The sequence below is a fragment of the Calliopsis andreniformis genome, chromosome 3 (assembly GCF_051401765.1).
Source record: "Calliopsis andreniformis isolate RMS-2024a chromosome 3, iyCalAndr_principal, whole genome shotgun sequence".
Classification (NCBI taxonomy): domain Eukaryota; kingdom Metazoa; phylum Arthropoda; class Insecta; order Hymenoptera; family Andrenidae; genus Calliopsis; species Calliopsis andreniformis.
The window spans coordinates 422,664-444,800 of record NC_135064.1 but is presented as its reverse complement, the minus strand read 5'-3'; the positions used below and the strand labels follow the sequence as shown (position 1 = coordinate 444,800).

Here is a 22,137-nt window from a genome sequence, read left to right as displayed (position 1 = left end):
ATACATTCTGTTGTACCTCTTGGGGTTTAACTTTTATAAAGCTTTGAAAATCCGACACCAATTTCCTACAAACATCTCGAACTTTAGAAGCTTTATAAAAGTTAAATCATACCAGCTACAATAAAATGTATAAAGACTTTGTTGCTCTATTTTTGTTTTATTTTTGAGACATCTATAAAATTACGGAATCAATCTAACCCATCTGATGTTAATAACTATAAAAGGTATGTAAATGTTTATTCACATTTAATATTGGTGTTTCAAGCGGAATGTCAAACGTAAGCATGCATTGTACGTGTTTACTTATTTTGATCCATGTTAACATGGATAGGTGTAGGGCAAAAATTCTGTCAACTAATAAGACGTGTAAGAAACTAACAGTTACAAATAAAGAACGACATTTTAGAGAAAATATTGTAAATGCTTTCGAATTTATACATTCAAATCAATGATCTCATTTTATTTAATCATCAAGATTTTCCAGAAAAGAAAGAAAAAAAGAATCCATCGAAAACGAATAGTAAAGATCACATATCACAGAAGATCGAACTATTTTTTATTTCAATATTTTATATACATAAATCAAGGGTTTCATTGATAGTTCTTTGAATTACAAAAACTCTAAGAATAATAAATATTTTGAGGATTCATCAATTTATAAACGCGATACAACCATACCATTTGTTTCCTGTCAGAGTTTTTGAGCAGAATGGAGAAACAAAAAAATGGGGAAGAAGAATATACTGATTTGAAGTGGAATACTCTTGAAGCGCTATATGTTACAATACGAACTGAATAATTCAAAGGTGTAAAAAATTGAATTTCAGACATGAATGAGTCGTTGATATGACACGCGATTGAAGCACGTGATGATCCGTGCTCGGTTATTCGAACCAAGGAGCCAAGTGGACGACACTTAAGAGGCCGATCTGCGCAAGCACAGGTACAAGTTCGAGGGTATAAAGAGGAGAAGCTCGAGCTCGCTGCGTACACTTTGTGCTTCATCTGTCCATCATTCGTGTCGCATGTTCATTCTTCCGCACTGATTTGCTTGTTTCTTTCCTTTCGTACTCTACGGTGTATATAGTGATTGCGAATAGACAATTTTACTGGAAATACCCCCGTTTTTCACAACCAACATCACTGGAAAGCCAACATAGACGCTCCTGGTTCAGCAGTAGGTGAGTAAAAACTAGCTTAAATTGTTTGCTCTTTTTTTGTACGTTGTGAACTTGTGGATTTATCTTTGCCAAGTGAAAATTGTACATCTGATTATCAGAGACTTTTATACAAGGGTTCTTTTTGTATGAAGTATTCTTCATGTGCCTAAGACGATAGTTGTGAGTTTGACAATATGAATAGTAAGTAAAGATTATTTATGAAGGATTAAGTGGAAGAGGTTAAACTTGAATTTTTATTGAAATTAGTGGTAGCTAGTGTGTCTTATAAGTGAATTTTAAATTCTTTGAGAATGATTTATTAGTTCTGTCTTTTCTCTTCTTAAACCTACATTAATAAATATTTTTGTTTTTGTATTTTTAATATTGTAAATAAGTTTCTTCAACGTCATCATAAAAGCTAAATGATTGTTGACAATATAATAGAGTGACCTGGAATCGTTCTTCATTTTACATAATTAATATTTTATTTTTTCTCTGTAGACAAAAGAAAAATATTGAATATTCTATTTTCAATAATTACACCCTTTATTAATTATCTTTCTATACACCGTATTTTCATTGGAGATCTACGAAATACTTGTCAAAAATACCAACGTAGATGCGCATAAATGTTTTTAAATTACATTTATGAAAAGGTTATTAATATTTTACAGTTCTAGTAAAAGGAGAGACACATTCATGTCTTCAATGCAGATAATCATTTAAACTGTGCAATTAGTTACTCGTGGATTACTTCACTAAAAACAGTTTTTTGCGACTATGATTCATTTTATTAAGATAATAATTCACATATAATGCGCATGAACAACAACCGCAGTATTAATTAAATCGATTGAATTATTGAACTGTTACTGCAAGAACACACACATCTATATTATAGTGTGTTAATATTTTAATACCAAAACTATTTATGATTGACAAGTTTGATTATATTGAAATACACTATATAGAGTGCAACAAATATAATGTTCAATATTTGAATTGCCAGTAGGAGATCCAAATTAAATCACAAAATGTCCTATGCCATAAAGTCTTATCTGTCTTTGCTTTGCAATAATATTGCCTTAAAGTTAACATGCCTAACAATCTTAACTAACAATATGCTTAATTAATAATCAGTGGATTTTCTAATCTTACAGATGCATTGAAGAGCAGAAATAAAGCAAAAAATGTCTTAATATATTTTGTTAATAAGTTAAAAATATCTTGAATTTTTAAAGCTTTATAAAAGTTTCATCGTAAGAGATACAACAAAATCTATTAAGACCCTTTTGTTCTATTTCTGTCTGCCAATACATCTGTAATATTACAGAATCTCCTGATTGTTAGTTTAGCATGCAGGTATGTTAATTTTACAGCATTATTATTTTAAAATGAAGGCAGTTCGGACATTATGTTACAGGACATTTTGTGTTCTAATTTGGATTTCCTATCACTCCTTAAAAAATCGAAGATTATATTTGTTACACCCTATATGTATTAATGTCTGATAAAAAAAAAAATGAAATCTCGTATGATCACATTTATTATTTATAAATTGCCGTGAAAGTAATGAAGAACCTGAGAAATGTAATGCAAAAATTTTTTAATTTTCATGAAAAATCCTAAATGCTCATTTTAACGATTTCAATAAATTTAACGTTTACGCGTTTCTTTGTTACGATTCAGTTTTATTCGTCGCACAATTTTTTGGAATCACAATGTTTTTGTTCTTGTTCTTGTACAACTCTTTCATCATTTATTAGTTTAATAAAACACCCGTGTTTAGAAATTCACAGAGAACAACTGTAACTTGGAATATACAGAGGGATTTTAAAACTTATAATATAAAATAGTAGTAAATCTGTTATAAAATATTTGTCAAAAGTAGTACTTTTAATATATTAGTAAGAACGACTTATCTACTAAATTTAAATTAAAAGCATTTGTTTATTAAATTATGAAATATGCAGTAACTTGATATATATGTTATTCTACTTAATTAATGTAAAACATATAAATAATATAATAGTAACAAAGCAGAGATTACTTATAAATATGTATATGTGAACAACATTTTTTTGTTATTCTGTTAGCAGGACAATTATCCACAACATAAATCACGAATTGATGACAGATCAATCCATTCCATATTTATTATATAATTACTCGACCTAAATTCCTACAGAGAAAATGTGAAATTTATTAAATCATAATATTTGTAAAATTTTAATAAAATCGAAAAATTGAAAAAACCATTAATGTAAGCATGTTTCACATTTTGCAACACGTTCTGCAATACGTTTCAAATAAGACACATCCAGCAAAGTATTAAAATTAATTTTTTTGTTTAAGTATACATATGTATACATGTACTTTTTATCAAAATGTTCTATTTTTCTTAAATATTCAAATATTTTTGCGACCTTAAAGTTGAGCATTCTTTATTTTATCACTTGTTATGTAAAAGCTTATGTGAATTAAAAAAATTAAATATACAGGGTGTCCGTCCATAAATGTCTAATCAAATATCTCGTAAATGATTGAAGTTACAAAACAGTTTAATGAGTGAATTTTACATGGCTTTATGTCAACTACAAGGTACACGAAAATTATTTTTTTACTCATAGCCTTTCTGAGTTATGGAACTCAACCGCATTTTTCAAACGGATATGTATAATTTTTTATATATATAATTAGTAAACGTCATTTACAATTAAAATATCTTATTAAAAATTGCTACTATGCATCGTTTAGATGATAATGAGCATTTTACATAATAGGGTAGCAATTGGTACTTTAATCTTTGAATTAAGTTTCAAATATTAATGAGCTTAAGAAAGTAAACAAACAATATGTTATACACTTCTTATGATGGCATAAATTTTTCGAAATTTTGCCCATGCTGGTTAATGCAGCATTCAACACATTTTATAACATTTCCCATTGTTTCTTGTAACATTTCAGTTGTAATAGATTCAACAGCTCTAGTGATCTTATGTCGTACATCTTTATTTTCAGGTGCATATGCACACACATTGTTTTTAATGTAAACAACAAGATATTGTTTGTTTACTTTCTTAAATTCCGTAACATTCCAACTTAATTCAAGGATACAGTACCAACTACTACTCCATTATTTAAGATGCCGATTATCTTCTAAACAATTTTTAGCAAGGTAATATTTTAGTTGCAAATGACTATTACTAACTACGTATGTAAAAAAAATTATACATATCCATTTAAAAAATCTAAGTTGATCTTCATAACTCGGAAGGTCACGAATAAAAAAGATAGTTTTCATACATCTTGCAGCTGACTTAAAGCTACGTAAATTTCTATTCATGAGATACTGAAGTCTATCTACGCCCTGTCGATTTGTACTAACTATAATGAGTATTCTAATACAATTGAAAACAGTCAATTTGTGAAAATTATTATGAGTGAAAATATACAGCGCTAAACTCACGAAGATTGTGGTGCCCGAACATTAACAAGCCATTAAATTCAATTAACGACCATGAACAATAGAGTATTAATATTCATCAATTGACCTATTAAATAGGATGAAGCGAGTACTCTTCCAATTCAATTTTTAAAACACAAAAAGAAAAATTTCTAACAAACTTATGTTTGTATACTTTCTCAAATGTACTTTATGAAAATTGTATGCAGATAAATTGTGTCATATCTGTTAAATAATTAATCAGTTTATAAAAAAAGAAATGAAACAACTAGTAGTCGTCAATGAGTTTACTTATATTTATTTAGTTAATAAGTTAACAGTCGTTAAGGGAGTACGATTAGATATGTCAGAGCGGCGACATTACCGACAAAATTAGGCAAAAACAGGGGTTTACGGCCATACATTTTTCGTCCTTATATAAGATGATTTTAAGCTGAGAATGGGTTCATTCGAAAGAAAAAAGTTCAATGCAGCGCAGACAACTCGCGATTTAACGAAATTCTGCTGATATTTAGTAATACAAGTGTTATAAAGTAGAGCAAAAATCTACCATTGACAGCTATAGAAATCTAAGCATTTTTATGTAATTTAGAGAGTGTTTTGAATGAAATCGCGAGTTGACTGCGCTGCGTTGCACTTTTTTCTATCGAATGAACTCTTTCCTAGTTCAAAATGTTCTCATATAAGGACGAAAAGTGTCAGGCCGTAAAGGCATACCACAGTATTGCTTTCGGCTGGGTTATCGATAAAACAGAGCAAAAAATGTGACAAATTTAGTTGGACATTTGCGAACCAGGCGACGCCTAATTTGAAAGGCTGTCGATGTGGAATCGGAATCTGTGATACCTAAATTGTCGATGTGAGTTACTGAAAATTTCCCCCTCCACTACACACACCACCTTAGGAGTCGCGTGTACGTGAGCTCGGCGCTTCGGGCCACCCCGAACATGTTCGAAAAGTCGAAAGAGAATGCGAATGTAAAATGAACCTTACTCTCTCGCTCTTCAAATACTGTCCAAGTTGCCGACAAACGACACAAACCGCGCGCAATGTTTTCATTTGCCTAGACATATTTACGAAAGCCCGTGAAGACAAGAATACGGAGCCCGTCTTTTGCTATTATGCGGGTTCGAATTTGTGACTTTTTTATTTCATACATAATTTCTTTTCAGTTTTTTAACTTTAGAATTCCTCGTTTCATATATTACTTAATTTATAAAATACTGTAGAAAATACAATTCATATTTTAGCCACACAGGTAGCCATAGAACACAGTTGCACTGTTCTCATTTTTTTACAACCAGTCTTTTATGGAATAAAATAATAATTTGAGCCAAAGTAATATAAAATGAAATTTATATAAAGATTGGAATTGTATATTAAAATTACTTGTAGAATAAACAAAAGTTGCAGGTTTGAACGGGATCCGAACTCGAGCAATGGTAAAGACATAGATGACCGGTATAGGATCCGTGCATCTTGAGGTTCATCATTTCATTACGGTTACGAGGTGAGATTGTGAGATCCTATATGTCTGATGTCGCAGTTACATTATGTATAATGAAGAAATAAATGCAGTAGATCACATGTATATTTAAAACGGTCGTGTGCGTTTGGATACACCACCAGACACGCATAGGGAATTGAAATATCTCGATACCGTCGATTAGCTGTCGCAATTTCGAGTAACAAACGGTCATGTTCGGCATGGGTCGCGCATCGCATCGTTCGCTCGTAGCCTAGCGCGTTACCACCTATGTATACATTAGGCTGGACCTTAGCTATACTTGACAAAAGTTATTTTGCTAGATTCTTTTAGTCTCACCCCTCAGAATTGTGACACTTGCTAAGAAAATGATCTGGAAACAATTTGGGGTCAATTGGAGCATGGGAAATGGACGCACATTAAATTTGAAAATTTTTTAAGTTTTTCATTTTTTAATTTTAACATAAATATATGTTGTGATATATCGTTGAATTTGTCTTTTTTTCTCTTTAAAGATACACAGATAGCATAAACAGTTATTAATAGAAAAAACACCCGTGATCTTGAAAACTCGAAAAAATGACCTTGAAAAAAAAATTTTTTTTATCATTATATTTACATTCTTATATCCCACAACTTTTGTTTAAAGAGTTTTTTAATATATTCATAACTAACAAAGATATTAAATTAATTAATTAGTTAATACGCTCCAAAAGAAAAAGAGTTCCAAGATCGAAAATAAGAAATTATTATAGACATTATGGAAAATATGAAAAGAGATGACATCAAAGTATTTCGTCCAGGATTTGCTGACGGACTCGTCGGTAGGGCCAGCATATCCTGTCTTAATTCTTGATACAACGTCTTACGTTGCTTGCCTGGAATTGAAGGTATCACGTAAGTTTTTAAATTATGTATACAAATGTAACAAGCGTTTCGTCCCAGATCTGCTTGTGGACGTTCGGTAAGACCATGCAGATCCTGTCCTAGACGCGACTGTATTAACCCTTTTGAATAAATTATAAAAAAAAGTGTAATGCATACATCAATAATAGTTTAAAAACCCTAGTGAGACATATACGTCTCGCTGATCACGAAAAGGTTAACAAGCAATCTTCAATGCGTCTCAAAAATTCAATTAGTTACGGAGGGATTGATCAGGCGTTTGTATGTATTAAAAATGCTTTAGAAATCTTTTGACAAATTCTGCTTTGTGATGTCAGGATAGTGTTTTCGGTATTCCATCACATTTTGTAATATGCATTGTTTCTCCTCTTCGTTTTTAGATAATATTTTATTATATTCTTCCATAAGTTTAACGCCCCGCTCAGCGGTGTCATTGACAACCTTAATGCCTTTAACAATGTTTAGCCCAATTTTGAAATCAGGGTCATCATTCCATGTAGAAGGGTCTTTTTCCAAAAATGTTGTCGGTATTAAAAATCTTTGGAAGAATCGTTTGGAATTTGGAGAAATAAAATATTCCATTTTTTATTCATATAGTGATGCACATCCTTCGAAAGGATTTTATATTTTTTAATGCATTCTTTATCGTCACTATCTGTACTGGCATTTATTGCCTCTACCATTTGCACTTTCGTTTCATATGGTACGGCACTATCGAAAAATGACAATGCAGCCGTTTCTGGTACCAAGTACCGTAAATGGTTAATTAATTTGTTCATCGCATTACGGCTTATTGCATCATCAATTTGACGATAAGCGTACAAATTTTGTAAAAATTCTAAATTTTGCCGCAGAGCTTCTACTACGATTGGAGCATGCATCCACGCTTTTAAGTATAAATTGGCAAGGAAAATACAAATGTCCCGAATCCCAGTGGTCTCTTCGCTAGTCAAAGTAAATTCTTCTCTGAATAAATATATTTTTAAATAATATATTGCCTTGGCCATCCATCGAGCGTGATGAAATGCTCCCAGAGCTCGAAAAGCATAATTTTTTGCAAAATTTTCGCCTAAGAAAATAATTGTGAGTTTCAAAAATTCTCGGTAATCTTCCTGTGGTTGCTGTTTGTGTTTTAAAGTTTGCATTGCAAACTTACATTTCAATATATTTACGAATTAAGCATTTAAGAAACAAATTTGATGCGCGTCCATTTCCCATGATCCAATTGACCCCAAATTTTTTCCAGATCATTTTCTCAACAAGTGTCACAATTCTGGGGGGTGAGATTGAAAAAATTTTTTGGTCCAAAAATAAGGTCCACCCTAATGTACACACACAGGGGGTCCTGCGTAACACTGTACACTCCATTATTTCCTAAACTGTTTAAGATATAAAAAAACTGTTTACATGAAATTTGCATGGTATAAGGGGGAAAATTTATTGGCTATAACAAATTATCTTTTAGATTATTATTTTCAAAGATATGATAGGTTCAGTTTTTTTACATAGAACTATATACTTTTTTTCAGATCACTTTGTAGTGCGTTTCAAGACAAATTCAACAACATAGAAATTATGTATCTTTTTTGAAATGGTTTTCGAAATATTGCATACGAAAGTTTAGTGCTTTTCAGCACAGGAAAACCTGCTCAAGTAGAGAGCACCGCAGGAAGTCTCGCCTGCGCGTCACGTGCCACATGTCATACATTATCCCTTGAAACCGATACGGGAAGGTCTGCTGCAGGAACGGTAGACCCAAATTCTGGAAATTGTTTTCTTGTGAACCTGACTATCATATCTTTGAAAGTAATAATTTAAAAGATAATTTGTTATAACCAATAAATTTTTCCCTGTATGTGTGTAGATACAGTAATGTTGGGGACGAGAACTGTTTCATCTACACTCTACAGGGACGAGAGTCGCGATTTAACCCCACTACCTCGTATGATACGTGCCTCTGAGAAACCAATTCTTGTAACCATCGCGACGAACTCGACGCCCGAGAACAAGGAGGCCATAAAAAAACAAGGATAGCATTAGGGATTTAAATAGGAAAACTTGAAGTTTCTTATTCGCAAACGGATTTTCACGCAAGTAATACCAGTCAATTCCTTGTGCTCTCCCGATGGAAATGATATCAAACACAACATGATTCCAATTATTTATACATACATAAAACTTGATTTGTAGAAAGAAAGGTCACGTTCATCCTCATATACAGCAATGTTACAGGTAGTCTATTGAGTAGTCGACTGACTGGTAGTCGATTCGATAGTCGCGGCCAGACCCGAGTGCAGCTCTCGTCCACGATTGGGAGACGATTCGGGTTCCCTTGCTCTCGGTCGCCGAGATATGCAGAATGCTATGAAAGGTACTCCAATCCACTACAGTGAGGATGCGGACACTGCGCTCGGATCTGATCGCGGTTCTCGTTCGTGTGGACGAAACGGCCCTCGATCGTATTATAACTGTATTTAATCTATCAATCCTAATCCAGACCTGACTCAAAATATACATACATACACATATATATATTAATATTTCTATTTAAAATTGGTTTGAGTTTCATTAGTATCTACTTATATATGTAAAATAATATATAATTCTGTATTATATATATAAAAAAGATGAATAATATCTAGCGAAATAATAAATCGGAAAACGGACGAGTAAGCTCTTTCTACAAATTAAGTTACTAAGTATCTTTATTATAAATAAGCGGAATCATGTCGTATTTGATATCATTTTCATCGCGAGAGCACGAGGAATCGATTGGTGTTACTTACGTGAAAATCCGTTTGCAAATAAGAAACTTCAATTTTTCCTATTCTTAATCCCTAATGCTATACTTGTCTTTTGTAATGTCATTGATTTCGGGCATCGAGCTTGAGCATCGATGGTTGAGCGAGGCCCTCTTTTTGCTTCTTCGGTCGTGTACGAATTATCTTGGCGACCGAGAGCAAAGGAAGCCAAATCGACTACCAGTCACGGACGAGAGCCACGACCAGACCCGAGCGTGACTCTCACATTACTGTATATGTATACGTATATGTATGTACACGCACACATATGCGTGATATTCATATTAATATAAAAACGATATTTGGAAGAAGGGTCTCTCTCGAGAAAGGCATCGATGTGGGCAAACAATGAATAATATGAATGTAGTGGTATTTAGAATGTGACACGTGTAAAAGTTATATACATATAAATTACATGTGTCGTTTGCTAAATACCACTACATTCACACGATTCAGTGCTATATTGAATCACAGAAAATATCTCAGCAATCGGAAACATTGTGCGTGGCTCGTGCCGTTTGCAGGGATTTGAACAGTGAAATATGGCGTTTCAAGAGCGAGAGAGTAAGACTCATACTCGCACTCTCTCTACTTTCCGGAAATGTCCGAAGTCGGTCGCGAAGCGTCGAGTTCACGCACGCATAGCTCGTATAGTAGTGTGTGCAGTAGAGGGGGAAATTTTCTAAGCTACCTCCCGAATTCGAAATCATAGAAAAGCTCCACCTTGCGTTCATCAGGCAGCAACGTGTCTGTGGGTAATACTATTTCTGTAACGAAAACTGTAATAGTAAATACCGATCTGGCAATCTCGAAAAGTCACGTGGACTACTGTAACCCTTAAATTAATAACACAAAAAGCTAGTTAGCTACAATTATTAGTAGTGAACATTGCCTAATATGGAAGATATAAAGAGCAAGGCGTAAATGGAAATATTTTAGAAACTCAAAAACAATTAAATGATTAATAAAATAAAAAGTATAAATTATTCCTAAAATACCTATGCGTTTCACCGGCTGATGTCTATTACACCAGCAGATATATCACGAAGAATAGAATTATTATAAGTGTATGAATCTAAATATAAACTTGTATTAATTTAATATTACACTGTAATATATTCTTCATTATTAGCTTAAACAAAAGTAATTCATTCCTGATAAAAAAAAATAATTTAAGACATTAATTAAATAATGTACAATTTAAGACGAATCAACCCATAAACTATGCGAACAAAAACTCAACTTCACGGATTACCTTACGTATTATATGCACACACACATACAGTATTGTTCCACGAAATCCTGGACAGTCGATTGTTTGGTAACCTATTAAAGATACAAAAAAAGTTTTTATATAAAATTGAATGGCAAAAGGGGGCTGATTTATTGGCCGTAACAATTTTTTTTTATCATTATTGTTTACAGAGATATGAGAGTTAAGTTTGGTTTTTTAAATGGGATTATATATTTTTTCTTTGATTAATAGATAATACGTTTCAATACGAATTCAGCAAACATTAATGTATACACCTTTTTTCAAATAGTTTTTAAGATATTACGCGTAAAAGTTTACTGATTTTTGGTACAAGAAAATCTGCGAGACCAGGAAGCACAGTAGGAAGTCTCGACTCTCAACCACACTTAAAATGCTACAGGTTAAACCGTGCTTCTTGAAACTGATACGAAGAGACTGCGGTAGGAACGGCAGTCCTAAATTCTACACAATAATTTTGTATACACCGTAGTAATACCATTCACATCTGAAAAAGTTTCTCTACCCGTTTTGTACGAATTTAAATTCAAATTCTAATATTAAATTCTTGTAGTACATAATATCTTGCCATCATAAGTATTTTCCATTCAAATGTATTGCCAATTTGTGAATTACTTCAAAGTACGAGCAACGCTTTAGCTTTATCCATTAGCTTTATTTCTTTACTAAAACATGGGCGATATTTTTCTGCATGCCGTAAAGGTAAAGGGTTGTGACAAAAACTACTGTGTAGAATTTAGGCCTGCCGTTGCTACCCCAGTCTCTTTGTATCGGTTTTAAGAGGCACGGTTTAACACGTAGCATTTTAAGTGTGGTCCAGAGTCGAGACCTCCTACTGTGTTTCCTGGTCTCGCAGATTTTCTTGTACCAAAAATCAGTAAACTTTTACGCGTAATATCTTAAAAACTATTTGAAAAAAGGTGTATACATTAATGTTTGCTGAATTCGTCTTGAAACGTACTATCTATTGATCAAACAAAAAATATATAATCCCGTTTAAAAAACCAAACTTAACTTTCATATGTCTGTAAACAATAATGATAAAAAAAACTTGCTACAGCCAGTAAATCAGCCCCCTCTTGCCATTCAATTTCATATAAAAACTTTTTTCGTATCTTTAATAGGTTACCAAATAATCGACTGTCCAGGATTTCGTGGGACATACTCTATATGTATAGCATGTTGTCGTAGTAGGAACATTTGCCTTCTGATTTCGATTATACATATAAAAGCAATAATCTCTTTCGGTGACATTTTTTGTAGATAATGGTACCTTTCAGGAAATATCAAATCAAATGCAACGTTAATGCCTGCAATGTTTGAAATAGTACTGCCGATTAACATTGTTATCGCTAATAGATTCAGTAATCACATTCGTTTTAGACTACGGTTTTAATTTATTTTTGAAAATTTCTTGATAATCGTACAATCTATTGATTTAATGACATCTACGGGAGTCGAAAAATCGTATTTGCAGAGAAAAACTGTTCATAATATTACCTTTTCGTTATCTCTGTCCAGTACTGAGAGATTTTGATATTTACCGTGTTGTGAAGTACTTCGATACTCTACTTGTTTAGTCTAAGCTTTAAACCGTTGTTTATATTCTTCTTCCATTGGATAATGGTTTTCATTTTATGTATCCATAAACCAATATAGAGATTCATTTTGGGCTTGTCGATACTTGATATTTCTTATAGGGATTCCAAACTAATTACGACGGAAATTAGACCTCGATTAAATATGACTTTCACATATACTAAAGAAACTATACTAAACCAAAAACAACAAAATTATTACGGTCGTTGGAAAACGATTAGAAACGTTAACTTACTTTAAACATACCAATTTCTTCATCTATTGCTTTCGCTCATTGTTTTAGTTTTAAAAAGTGATTATTTAAAAGTACTTTCTTTTAACCTATTATCTGTGGCAGAATCTAATATAGAATGCGCGAGGTAAGCAGCAATCAGTTAGTCTTAAGTAACGCAAGTACTGTTATGAAAAATTTGAGTATAATATGACATTAGAACAATATGCGTTATCCTTCTTCGACATTGCTGAACTTGTTAATTGATCCTGCACGAAGCAAATGCAACAGCATCCAAATAAAGTCACAAATACTAAAAATTAATATCTTTCTTCATTAATACTTGACCGGCTCTATGCAAGTAACCATTCATCAGCAAACTTTGACTAACAAGTAAAGGTTTTTAAGTATCCTCCTTCGATTGTTTTGGTTTTCAGATCTGTTATGGAGAATCAAAAAATAAGAGAGTAATTGTTTAGGATTAGGACCTTCCCACCAATTTTTTTGTGCTTCTGCTACATTGTAGATTTTAATGCTAGATTAAGAATCTGGAAGAAAAAATTACCACTCTTTTCTCGTTTTCGAAATATAAAGGTTTATATTATAGTGCGGGCGTCGCCGTATCAGTTCTACAGTACTGGCAGAATGGAGCTGATGCGCATGCGCATCTTACGTGGAGTCCTGAGACGAGCATGTGTGCTAGTGAAATTTTGAATTTTCTGCATCATTTCCATGTTGGTTTAACATGTACAATATCTGCTTTACTAATTTGCAATATAAAGCAAGCACATGAATTTATATATTTATAAAACCGGGGTTGCAGTCAAATTATTTCTTTTTATTTCCAGAAGCAAAGAAGTCAGTTCTTATATGTTTATGTAAAAAATAATTTTTTTATAAATATTTCAATATGCATGGTGAAGTTAAACAAAATACTTATTTCTACGTTAATTATTGTTGCTCTAAAAAGAGCCGTTTTTCAACAATCAATATCGATTGTTTATGTCCTGGGATATGTATCCCAATTTAAGTAAAACATTCTCTTATGGAACACTGAATAGGAATAAATGCGCTTCCGCCTTTTTTCTCCATACGTTACATCGACCAAATATTTATTGCGAGCCGCTATTTCATATCGCCTTCTTATCGTGTAGTTCTCTTTTAAGGTAAATTGTTATACCACATGGAGGAAGTCTTTGGCAACTCCATTTAGGTAACAGAAATTTACAATTATCATTCCGTTGATCTGAGATTCCTGTTCCAAAATGTTTGTCGAATAAAGAAGGGCCACTTGCTCGTATTTCCAATTAAATCTTGAAGCAATAGCCAAGCATTATTCATTATCTAAGTCACCGAATATCCTGCCATTGTGGTAAACTATTTTTGCTAGATTTTTAAACTTTTTGAAGCAGACATGCGCGTTTCATAACTTCGCAGAACTAGCGCTTGCGCATGAGCTCCATTCTGTCAATAATGTAAAGCACCGTAATATAAACTGTTATATCTCAAAAACGAGAAGCGAGCGGCAATTTTTTTTCCAGATTCTTAATTTACATATCAAAATCTATAATGTTGCAAAAGCGCAAAAAATTGGTGGGAAGGTCCTAATCCTAAACAATTACCAATGAGAGATACGTGTTTTTTTATATTGGTCCATTTTTATATTTATAGGGTGAAACTACCACTCGAAGTTGATAAGATGAAATACGAGAAATAGCTTAAGTTAGTAGAAAAATTACTATCAGACTTGATATAAATTTAATTTGTGGCATATCTGGGTGGGTGAATAATGTCGTTGTTGTTAGTCACTCTTAAGGCGTAAATTACCCCTAATCGTTTAGATGCACATTTAAGAGTTGAATTGTGTAAGAAGATTCTTAAAATCTTTAAGAAACTTTGGATTTTATACTAATAAATTATTACATGATAACATCATTAATTTAAAAAAATTATATTAAATGACTGTTAAAAATGCAAGTTCAAATTAAAATACTGTGAGAAATAAAAAAATGTGTAGAAATCAAGTGCCTGTGAAATGAAACATGTTTTCGTTCGTACGGAATACATACATATAATCACATGGATATTTTTTATTTTAGAAACGTTATGGAATTACGCGTTATTTCTGGCAAAACGTTATTCTCTTCCTCGAAAACACGTTCTCTAGTCACAGCCAAGTACTTGACGTGTTAACAGAAGTAATTTTGCTATTCCAGTGATTAAAAATGATTATTAATCCGATAAACGTGCTGAATTTGTTATTAGTTATTATACGTGTGTAATTTGTTATTTGTTATTATAACATTCAAAACAATGTACTTGATAGAAACTCTCATAACAAGAGAAAATATTCAATTGAAGGAGTCCATAGAGAAAATTTTACTTGATAACATATTTGAATTAAATGCAATTGAAATTTCGGAAGAGTCTTCATTGAATTTTCTGGATCAATTTAAAGAGTGTCAAGTTAAAACTGTTGATGAAAATGATAACGATGAAAAAAAAAACGTATACAGGGTGTTTCTAAATTCGTGGGAAAACTCGGAGATGTAGGTAGTAGACAATAAAATAAACCGAAAACTTCATATACAATATTCTCCGAAACGCTTAGTTTGTTAGTTATAAGCGGGTTTATATTTCGTAAAATACCGATATGACAGTGGCCCATCCCCTTTAAAGGACTAGGCATCTCTGGGCCTAAGTGAGCCTCTGACGACTCGCAACGCATGTCGAGAGATACTTCATCAAATGGAAAAGCGTACTTTCTAATTGAAAATACTATTGATATTTATCTACGATTAAGGGGTTGCTTTGACATTTTTAGAAAGTCGAAAATTTTGCTTTCTCATAAAGGGATATCTTGAACCTGTTTAAATAACGTGGAAAAGATTTCATACTAAAATATTCAAAATCCGACTAGAGTATTAAAGAAGAACGCTGTGTGTGAATAATAACGACTTACCATATGTTTATAATCGATGTTCGAAATGCCCTCCACCCTCACGCAAACACATCTCTAGTCTTTTCAGAAAGGATTCCTGAATTTTCAGAAATATTTCCGGATTCGAAGATATTTCTCCATTCAAACCGAATTTCATTTTTAATATTTTAGTATGAAATCTTTTCCACGTTATTTAAATAGGTTCAAGACATCCCTTTATGAGAAAGCAAAATTTTCGACTTTCTAAAAATGCCAAAGCAACCCCTTAATTGTAGATAAATATCAATAGTATTTTCAATTCGAAAGTATGCTTTCCCATTCGATGAAGTATCTCTCGACACGCGTTGCGAGTTGCCAGAGGCTCACGTAGGCCCAGAGATGCCTAGTCCTTTAAAAGCTCGAGGCCTCATCGAAGCCCGGACACTGACTTAAAGGGGATGGGTCACTGTTACATCGGTATTTTACGAAATATAAAATCGCGTATAACTAACAAACTAAGCGTTTCCGGAAGTTTTCGGTCTATTTTCTTGTCTTCTACCTACATCTCCGAGTTTTCCCACGACTTTAGAAACACCCTGTATAGGAGTTTGTTCACAGCGTGATGAAGATATGATATAAACTATAAGTGGAGAGTTGTTGCATTCTGCAAAGGTGGAGAAAAAAGACGTAAACTTAATAGAGTGTTTCACGTGTGTACGTTAAATTAAAATATTCGTGTTTGTATCCGTGTACTGTTTAGTGCAAGGGTACAAGTGTATTGAAATATACGGACTGTACTACAAGGATACTCGGATTCGGATTTACAGAGATCCACGGATTTTAAAATACATAAGAACGTGGATCTGATTACTTCGTTCACGGGTATACATGTATCGTTTATCGAAATTTAAAAAACATGGATACACGTACATCGCTGTATTTATTAATATATTGATATTCCAGTTTATGTGATTATTAATGCATCTAGAAATGCGGCAACGCTCGACGTCAAGTACATCAAAATTGAAAATCGATATATATGACGACGCATTGTTTGACGAACGTGCGCGGTTTTGACTCACCTCTTTCCGGCAGCGATCGTTTTGCGTACGCGATCATTATGTATTTATCTATCCTAGGAAACGAGGTGATGGGTGATTATTACCGAGCGTAGCTGTGGGCCATGAAGGCAGTCTTGGGAGGCTAGAAAGGACGAAAGGACGAGAAAAAGAGGCTGATTTTGTGAACGGCCCGACGGGATCACAGCACACGTTCAGCGGACCACTGATTTGCTATTCGTTTCCTTAATTTTGTGAGCGGAGGTTCTTTCTCGGTAAATTCGAGAGAATGAGTGAGGATCACTCCAGCACAAAAAAAGAAATGTTCACCCCGACATATATACAGGATCTCCCAAAAATGTTGGAGTTCCTTAAAAGGGGTGATTCGGGGGTTAATTTGAAACAACTTTTTCCTTAGTGAAAATGTTCTTCGGGGCTTCGTTAACAAGATATTAACAGAAAACCCCAACCAATCAGAGCGCGAATATGCCGGTGGAACGCCCGCGGTAGAGTAGGCTACGCGCTCGTACGCGAACAAGCGAGTCAGCACCAGTGGTGGGAAATCGCGAACTTCGGAGTCGATTGTCTCGAAAACGGTGTGAGATATCGAAAAATGTTACTCTTGCTTTTTTACTTGTTATGTGTAAAGGAGTCAAAAAGGAAGAGTGGCACTTTTCGATATCTCGCTCCGTTGGAAAGATATCGTCGACAAGAAGTCATAGCAATGTGTTAAAACTTTATTTAAATTGATGAGTCAGTTGCACGTCTGTGAAAAGCAAAGTATTGATTTCGATAAATGACCTTAGAAATATTTTAAAATGCAACATAATGAAAGTCTATTCATATTGTCAGAGTTTTCAATTCACAAATTATCTGAAAGCCTGCGAGAGAAAGTATGGTATCGATGAACTAAGAATACCTTGCCTGGTCACGCCAAATTAAACACAGCATTTTAGCTGTGCATAGTTGTGTCATCTTAAGCGTAGTTGGAAAACATCGAATCTTACATTACATTACATAGTGTCGCCTTTGAAACATTGGTGGAAAACACCTTTATGTACTTGCAGCTCATTTCGACTTCACATCTTTTTGTGACACAGTACCGACCTTTTCATGTACTTGGCGTAATTTTTTTACTTTCTTGAAGTTTTTCGAAGAATACCTGTAACCTGTTTCAAATTCAAAGCGTGAGAAGCTTAGAGGCTTATTTTGCAAGGCTGTTCGGGCTTGAACTCGACGCGACTGAACGAGTACATCGCACCATGTACAGGGTATTTCATAATTTATGGTATAAATTGGGTCAGGTAGATTTTATAACTGGAAATAAAACGAAAATCAGAAATAACGAAATTGCGTGGAGGCTTCGTTTTCAAGAAAATTAAATTTAAATATCGGTCGAGTACACACGTACTTAATAAACAACAGGGTCAGGGTTTTTGGAATATTGTTATTTTTTCGTGGACGAACCAACGGGTAACTTTGCAATCGTTGGGAGCCACCTCACGGATGTGGACGAACCAGTGCGCAACTGCCAACACCGGGAGCCACGTTAGGATTTGGGTAGGTTTTCGTGGACGAACCGACACTCAACTTGGCGAGTATCGGAAGCCACTAGGATGGAATAAAGACTGTGGACGAACCAGCGAGTAACTTTGCACTCGCCAGGAGCTACCGGGACGTGGACGAACCAGTGCGCAACTGCCAACACCGGGAGCCACTTGTAGGTTAGGAAAAGGACCTTCGCAAGGATTGCGAAGATGTTAATATAGACTCGTAACTTTTAAATTTACAATATATATCTCGAGCGGTAAAGATATTATTTATGGGATCGTTTACGCGTTCGCTTCTTATTGGATTTAGGAAAGGATTGAACTAAATCCAATTTAACAAACCTTATAAAACTGTATATAATTACACGTTTGAGTTGACTCGAAGGAATACAAGTGTTTATGATTTTACGTGTCGCGGAACTAAGTCCTCTCTCTCTCGATTACGCACAGAGGTATGCGGGGGACGCGTCGTTAAGACTACGTTACAGTGAGTTTTTACGCACTGTACTCAAAGATTTTTGCTTGAAGGAGAACTAATGCTCGATCTTGCTTTCCAGTCTAAGCCACGTACTAACTTCAAAACTGGATTACGAGTGAGCCCGCTAGACCGAGTTTCTTAACCTTTTTATAGTCAAAAATCCATGGGAAAAATGGTGAGGACTCGTTTGCATCGCAGAGTTTCCGAGAAAATTGAAAGATATTAATTTCGAAGAAAATCTATTAATTGGGTGCAACGGAAATGCCTATCGGCCCTTACATGGTGACTTCCAGGCAAAGTCAAAGGTCAACGGAAGGAGCTTTGAATCGAGCCCTTTCATAGTTACTTTAACTCGTCTGGACTCGTAACACGTGCATCGTGTACATGGATATACATACATACGTATATCGCAGTGTTTATTAATATATTGTTATTCTATTTTGTACGATTAGTAATGTATAACAAATATTCAAGTCCATTTACCCAAAGTTTATTATACGCCAAATCGATCAATTTTTTTCCTCGATGTTTGAGATTTCATTGAAACTGGTTAGATATGATCAAAAATATGGAAAATATACGAAGTGGCAAAATAATAGACATGGCAATCGAGAAGGAGTATGGGCGAAACGTGTAATAGAATTTTCCATACAAAATTCTGTACCTGAGAGGCAATGTGACTCAAGTTCTTTTTCGTTATTTTTCCGCAGAGCCTAAAAACAAATGCGATTATCTATTTCTTAATATAGTATTTGAAGTAGTTTATACTATTAAATTTCCTTCACTTATAACGCAACTTTACTAGATTCCTAATATTCTAATAGAGTGAAGAAAAAGCAATAGGATCTTGTAAAAAACTTAATTTTGAAAAAAATGAACTTAGGTTAGTCTAACTCTGAGGTATGGAAATATTATAAGGACTTTAGTCTTTCTTATTATAATTTTTATAATTTTTCTTAAGGAGGAAAGAAAAATTTCCCATAATAGTATGCCTTGCAGTAACTTATGGATAGGTTTATTTTATGGAAAAGATTTACAAGGAATGGTAGTATTTATTTTTTTCGAATTTTTAACTACCTCAAGACTATATTCAAAAAATAATTTATACATAATTCTTAGCGTCGTTAAAATAATTTTTCAACTACAGAAAGAATTAATTAAAAAGGTCTATCGTTCTTAATTGAAATAAAATTTGAAGCACATAAGTAAATACACTAAATAGATTTTTTAAATAAAAAGTTCCAAGTATAACTTCTTTCAAACAAAGAAGAACGAAAATCGTGAAATTCAGAGTTCTCTCCTCTTCTTGAACAGATATTTGAATATTTGTGTATTTTGCTATCCATTAATAATCACGCATAGTATGATTAACATCAATATGTTAATACATATTTATCTTTTTCGTATTTTGATACGCGATATACGATTCGTATATGTACCCGTGTATTTCAATATCCTTGCATGTATCCGTGAATTTTAGGATTTGTGCATGTGTGTAGTTCCAGATCCGTATGCTTGTGTAGATCTGATTTCGATTAGCTGTGTACTTCACGGATTCAGCACGGATATTTTAATTTTACGTATACATGCGTATTTTGAATACATGTACGAAATTGGGATCTCTCATTTCTAGTTATAATGTGATCCCTTTTTAAAATTAACTTTGAACTTCGAAATCAGAGATAATTTTGCAATTGTGATGGTTATACATATAATTTTTATACACCCTATACGTTTTGTTTAACATACGTACGTAAGTCAAAATAACTCATAAGATAGAGAACTGAAGTTTAGTCATGTTCTTGGTAATAAGGATTTACTAGATTGATAAGAATACAAAACAAGTAAAGTACATGCTGTTTACGAAAACACACCGAGAAAAGTAAATAGAAAAGAAAGTCCAAGGAAAGACTTTCTATCGCAGAAAAAAAATAACTGGTGGCGCGCTCTATTGTGTGTCGACCCAAATTATACACGGTGTCCAAACTAAGTGTGGGAGCCGGAAATGGAAGATTCCTGGGGTGATTCTGAACAACATTTTCCTTTGCAAAAATGTCCTCCAAAGCTTTGTTAACAAGTTATTAACGAAAAATCCCGACCAATCAGAGAGCCCAAATAGCAAGCGCTCGGCTGACCAGCGACAAGGCACAAGCTACGCGGAGCGTCTGCTACTCACCCTGTTCGAGACTTGTACAAGAAACTGAAGACCTTTACGTTATTGCCCAATTTCTCCTAAACTATTGGATGAAAAATGATCAACAAAATCAGGGACACTTTAGCTTTCGCGAGAAATGTTGTGGAATTTTCTCAGATTTTTAAATTAATTAACAAAATTGTAAAACATAAAAAACAAGAGAAAAGAAGGTTATTGACCAATTTTGTTAAAACTGTTGGTGGAAAAATTATGACAAAAAATGCAGCAACATGTTAGCTGTCGCGACAAATATTTTGGAATTTCATCAGACTTTTAAAATAATTAACAACGTTATCAAACATAAAAAACGAGGAAAAAGAGTTTTAAAATGCCGATTTAGTAAAGTAATGCCATAGTAAAAAAAATAAAAAGCAATGTTTTCGTAGTTCCTACGAATTGTACGTTATTTTATTGTGTACTAAAACATTAAAAACTGTACAAGAATACTTATTTCATAATGAATGAACGAAAATTGGACGTATTAGTTGCTGTAATCGGTAAAAAGTACGGAAACATTGATTTTTATTTTTTTAATTATGATGGACCAAACCAAAGAATGTTTAAATAAATTGAGATGAATAACATGACTCTAGTAATATGAGTAATTACTATCGGCAAAACTCACCCATTCGGAGAGGAATTCACCTGCTGCTTAAATACTTGCTCCACTGGGTCACTGTGCCGATCCCGATCATTGGGGGATGATGCCCAGGTAGCGTTGATCGCAGGTACAACACCACAAGAAGCCACCTTCGCGCTTACACTTATACTTGCCCATCTTTCAGCACCCAATCAACGAATATCCGCTACAGACTATACTTGAGTACGTGCTTTTTGGTGTCCGAATCGCTCGAGAACTCCTAGTCGACTCTCAATGCTGTTTTCTCTATTTCAGGCGAACTACGGATTTCATTCTGCGTGAACTACAGGTATTGCAATTGTCCTAGGCGAAGCACATCGCATTCTGAAAGGACATTTTCGTGATAAGCCTGAAAAACCTATTGGAATTAATAATTTCCTGGCGGTTGCTATTCG

At 33.7% G+C, this 22,137-nt stretch overlaps 1 protein-coding gene across 2 annotated transcripts in view; it reads left to right on the top strand.

Annotated features, from left to right (window-relative positions):
• The first annotated feature begins 988 nt into the window (after window positions 1–988).
• The window catches only part of Scp2 (Sarcoplasmic calcium-binding protein 2), an 88,146-nt gene continuing 66,997 nt past the window's right edge, over window positions 989–22,137 (top strand). Inside the window, exon 1 of one of the 2 annotated variants that reach the window (XM_076374680.1) lies at window positions 989–1,181. The gene's annotated coding sequence lies outside the window, so the exon portion shown is untranslated. The remainder of the gene's footprint in view (window positions 1,182–22,137) is intronic. The other variant, XM_076374679.1, reaches the window with a different exon arrangement.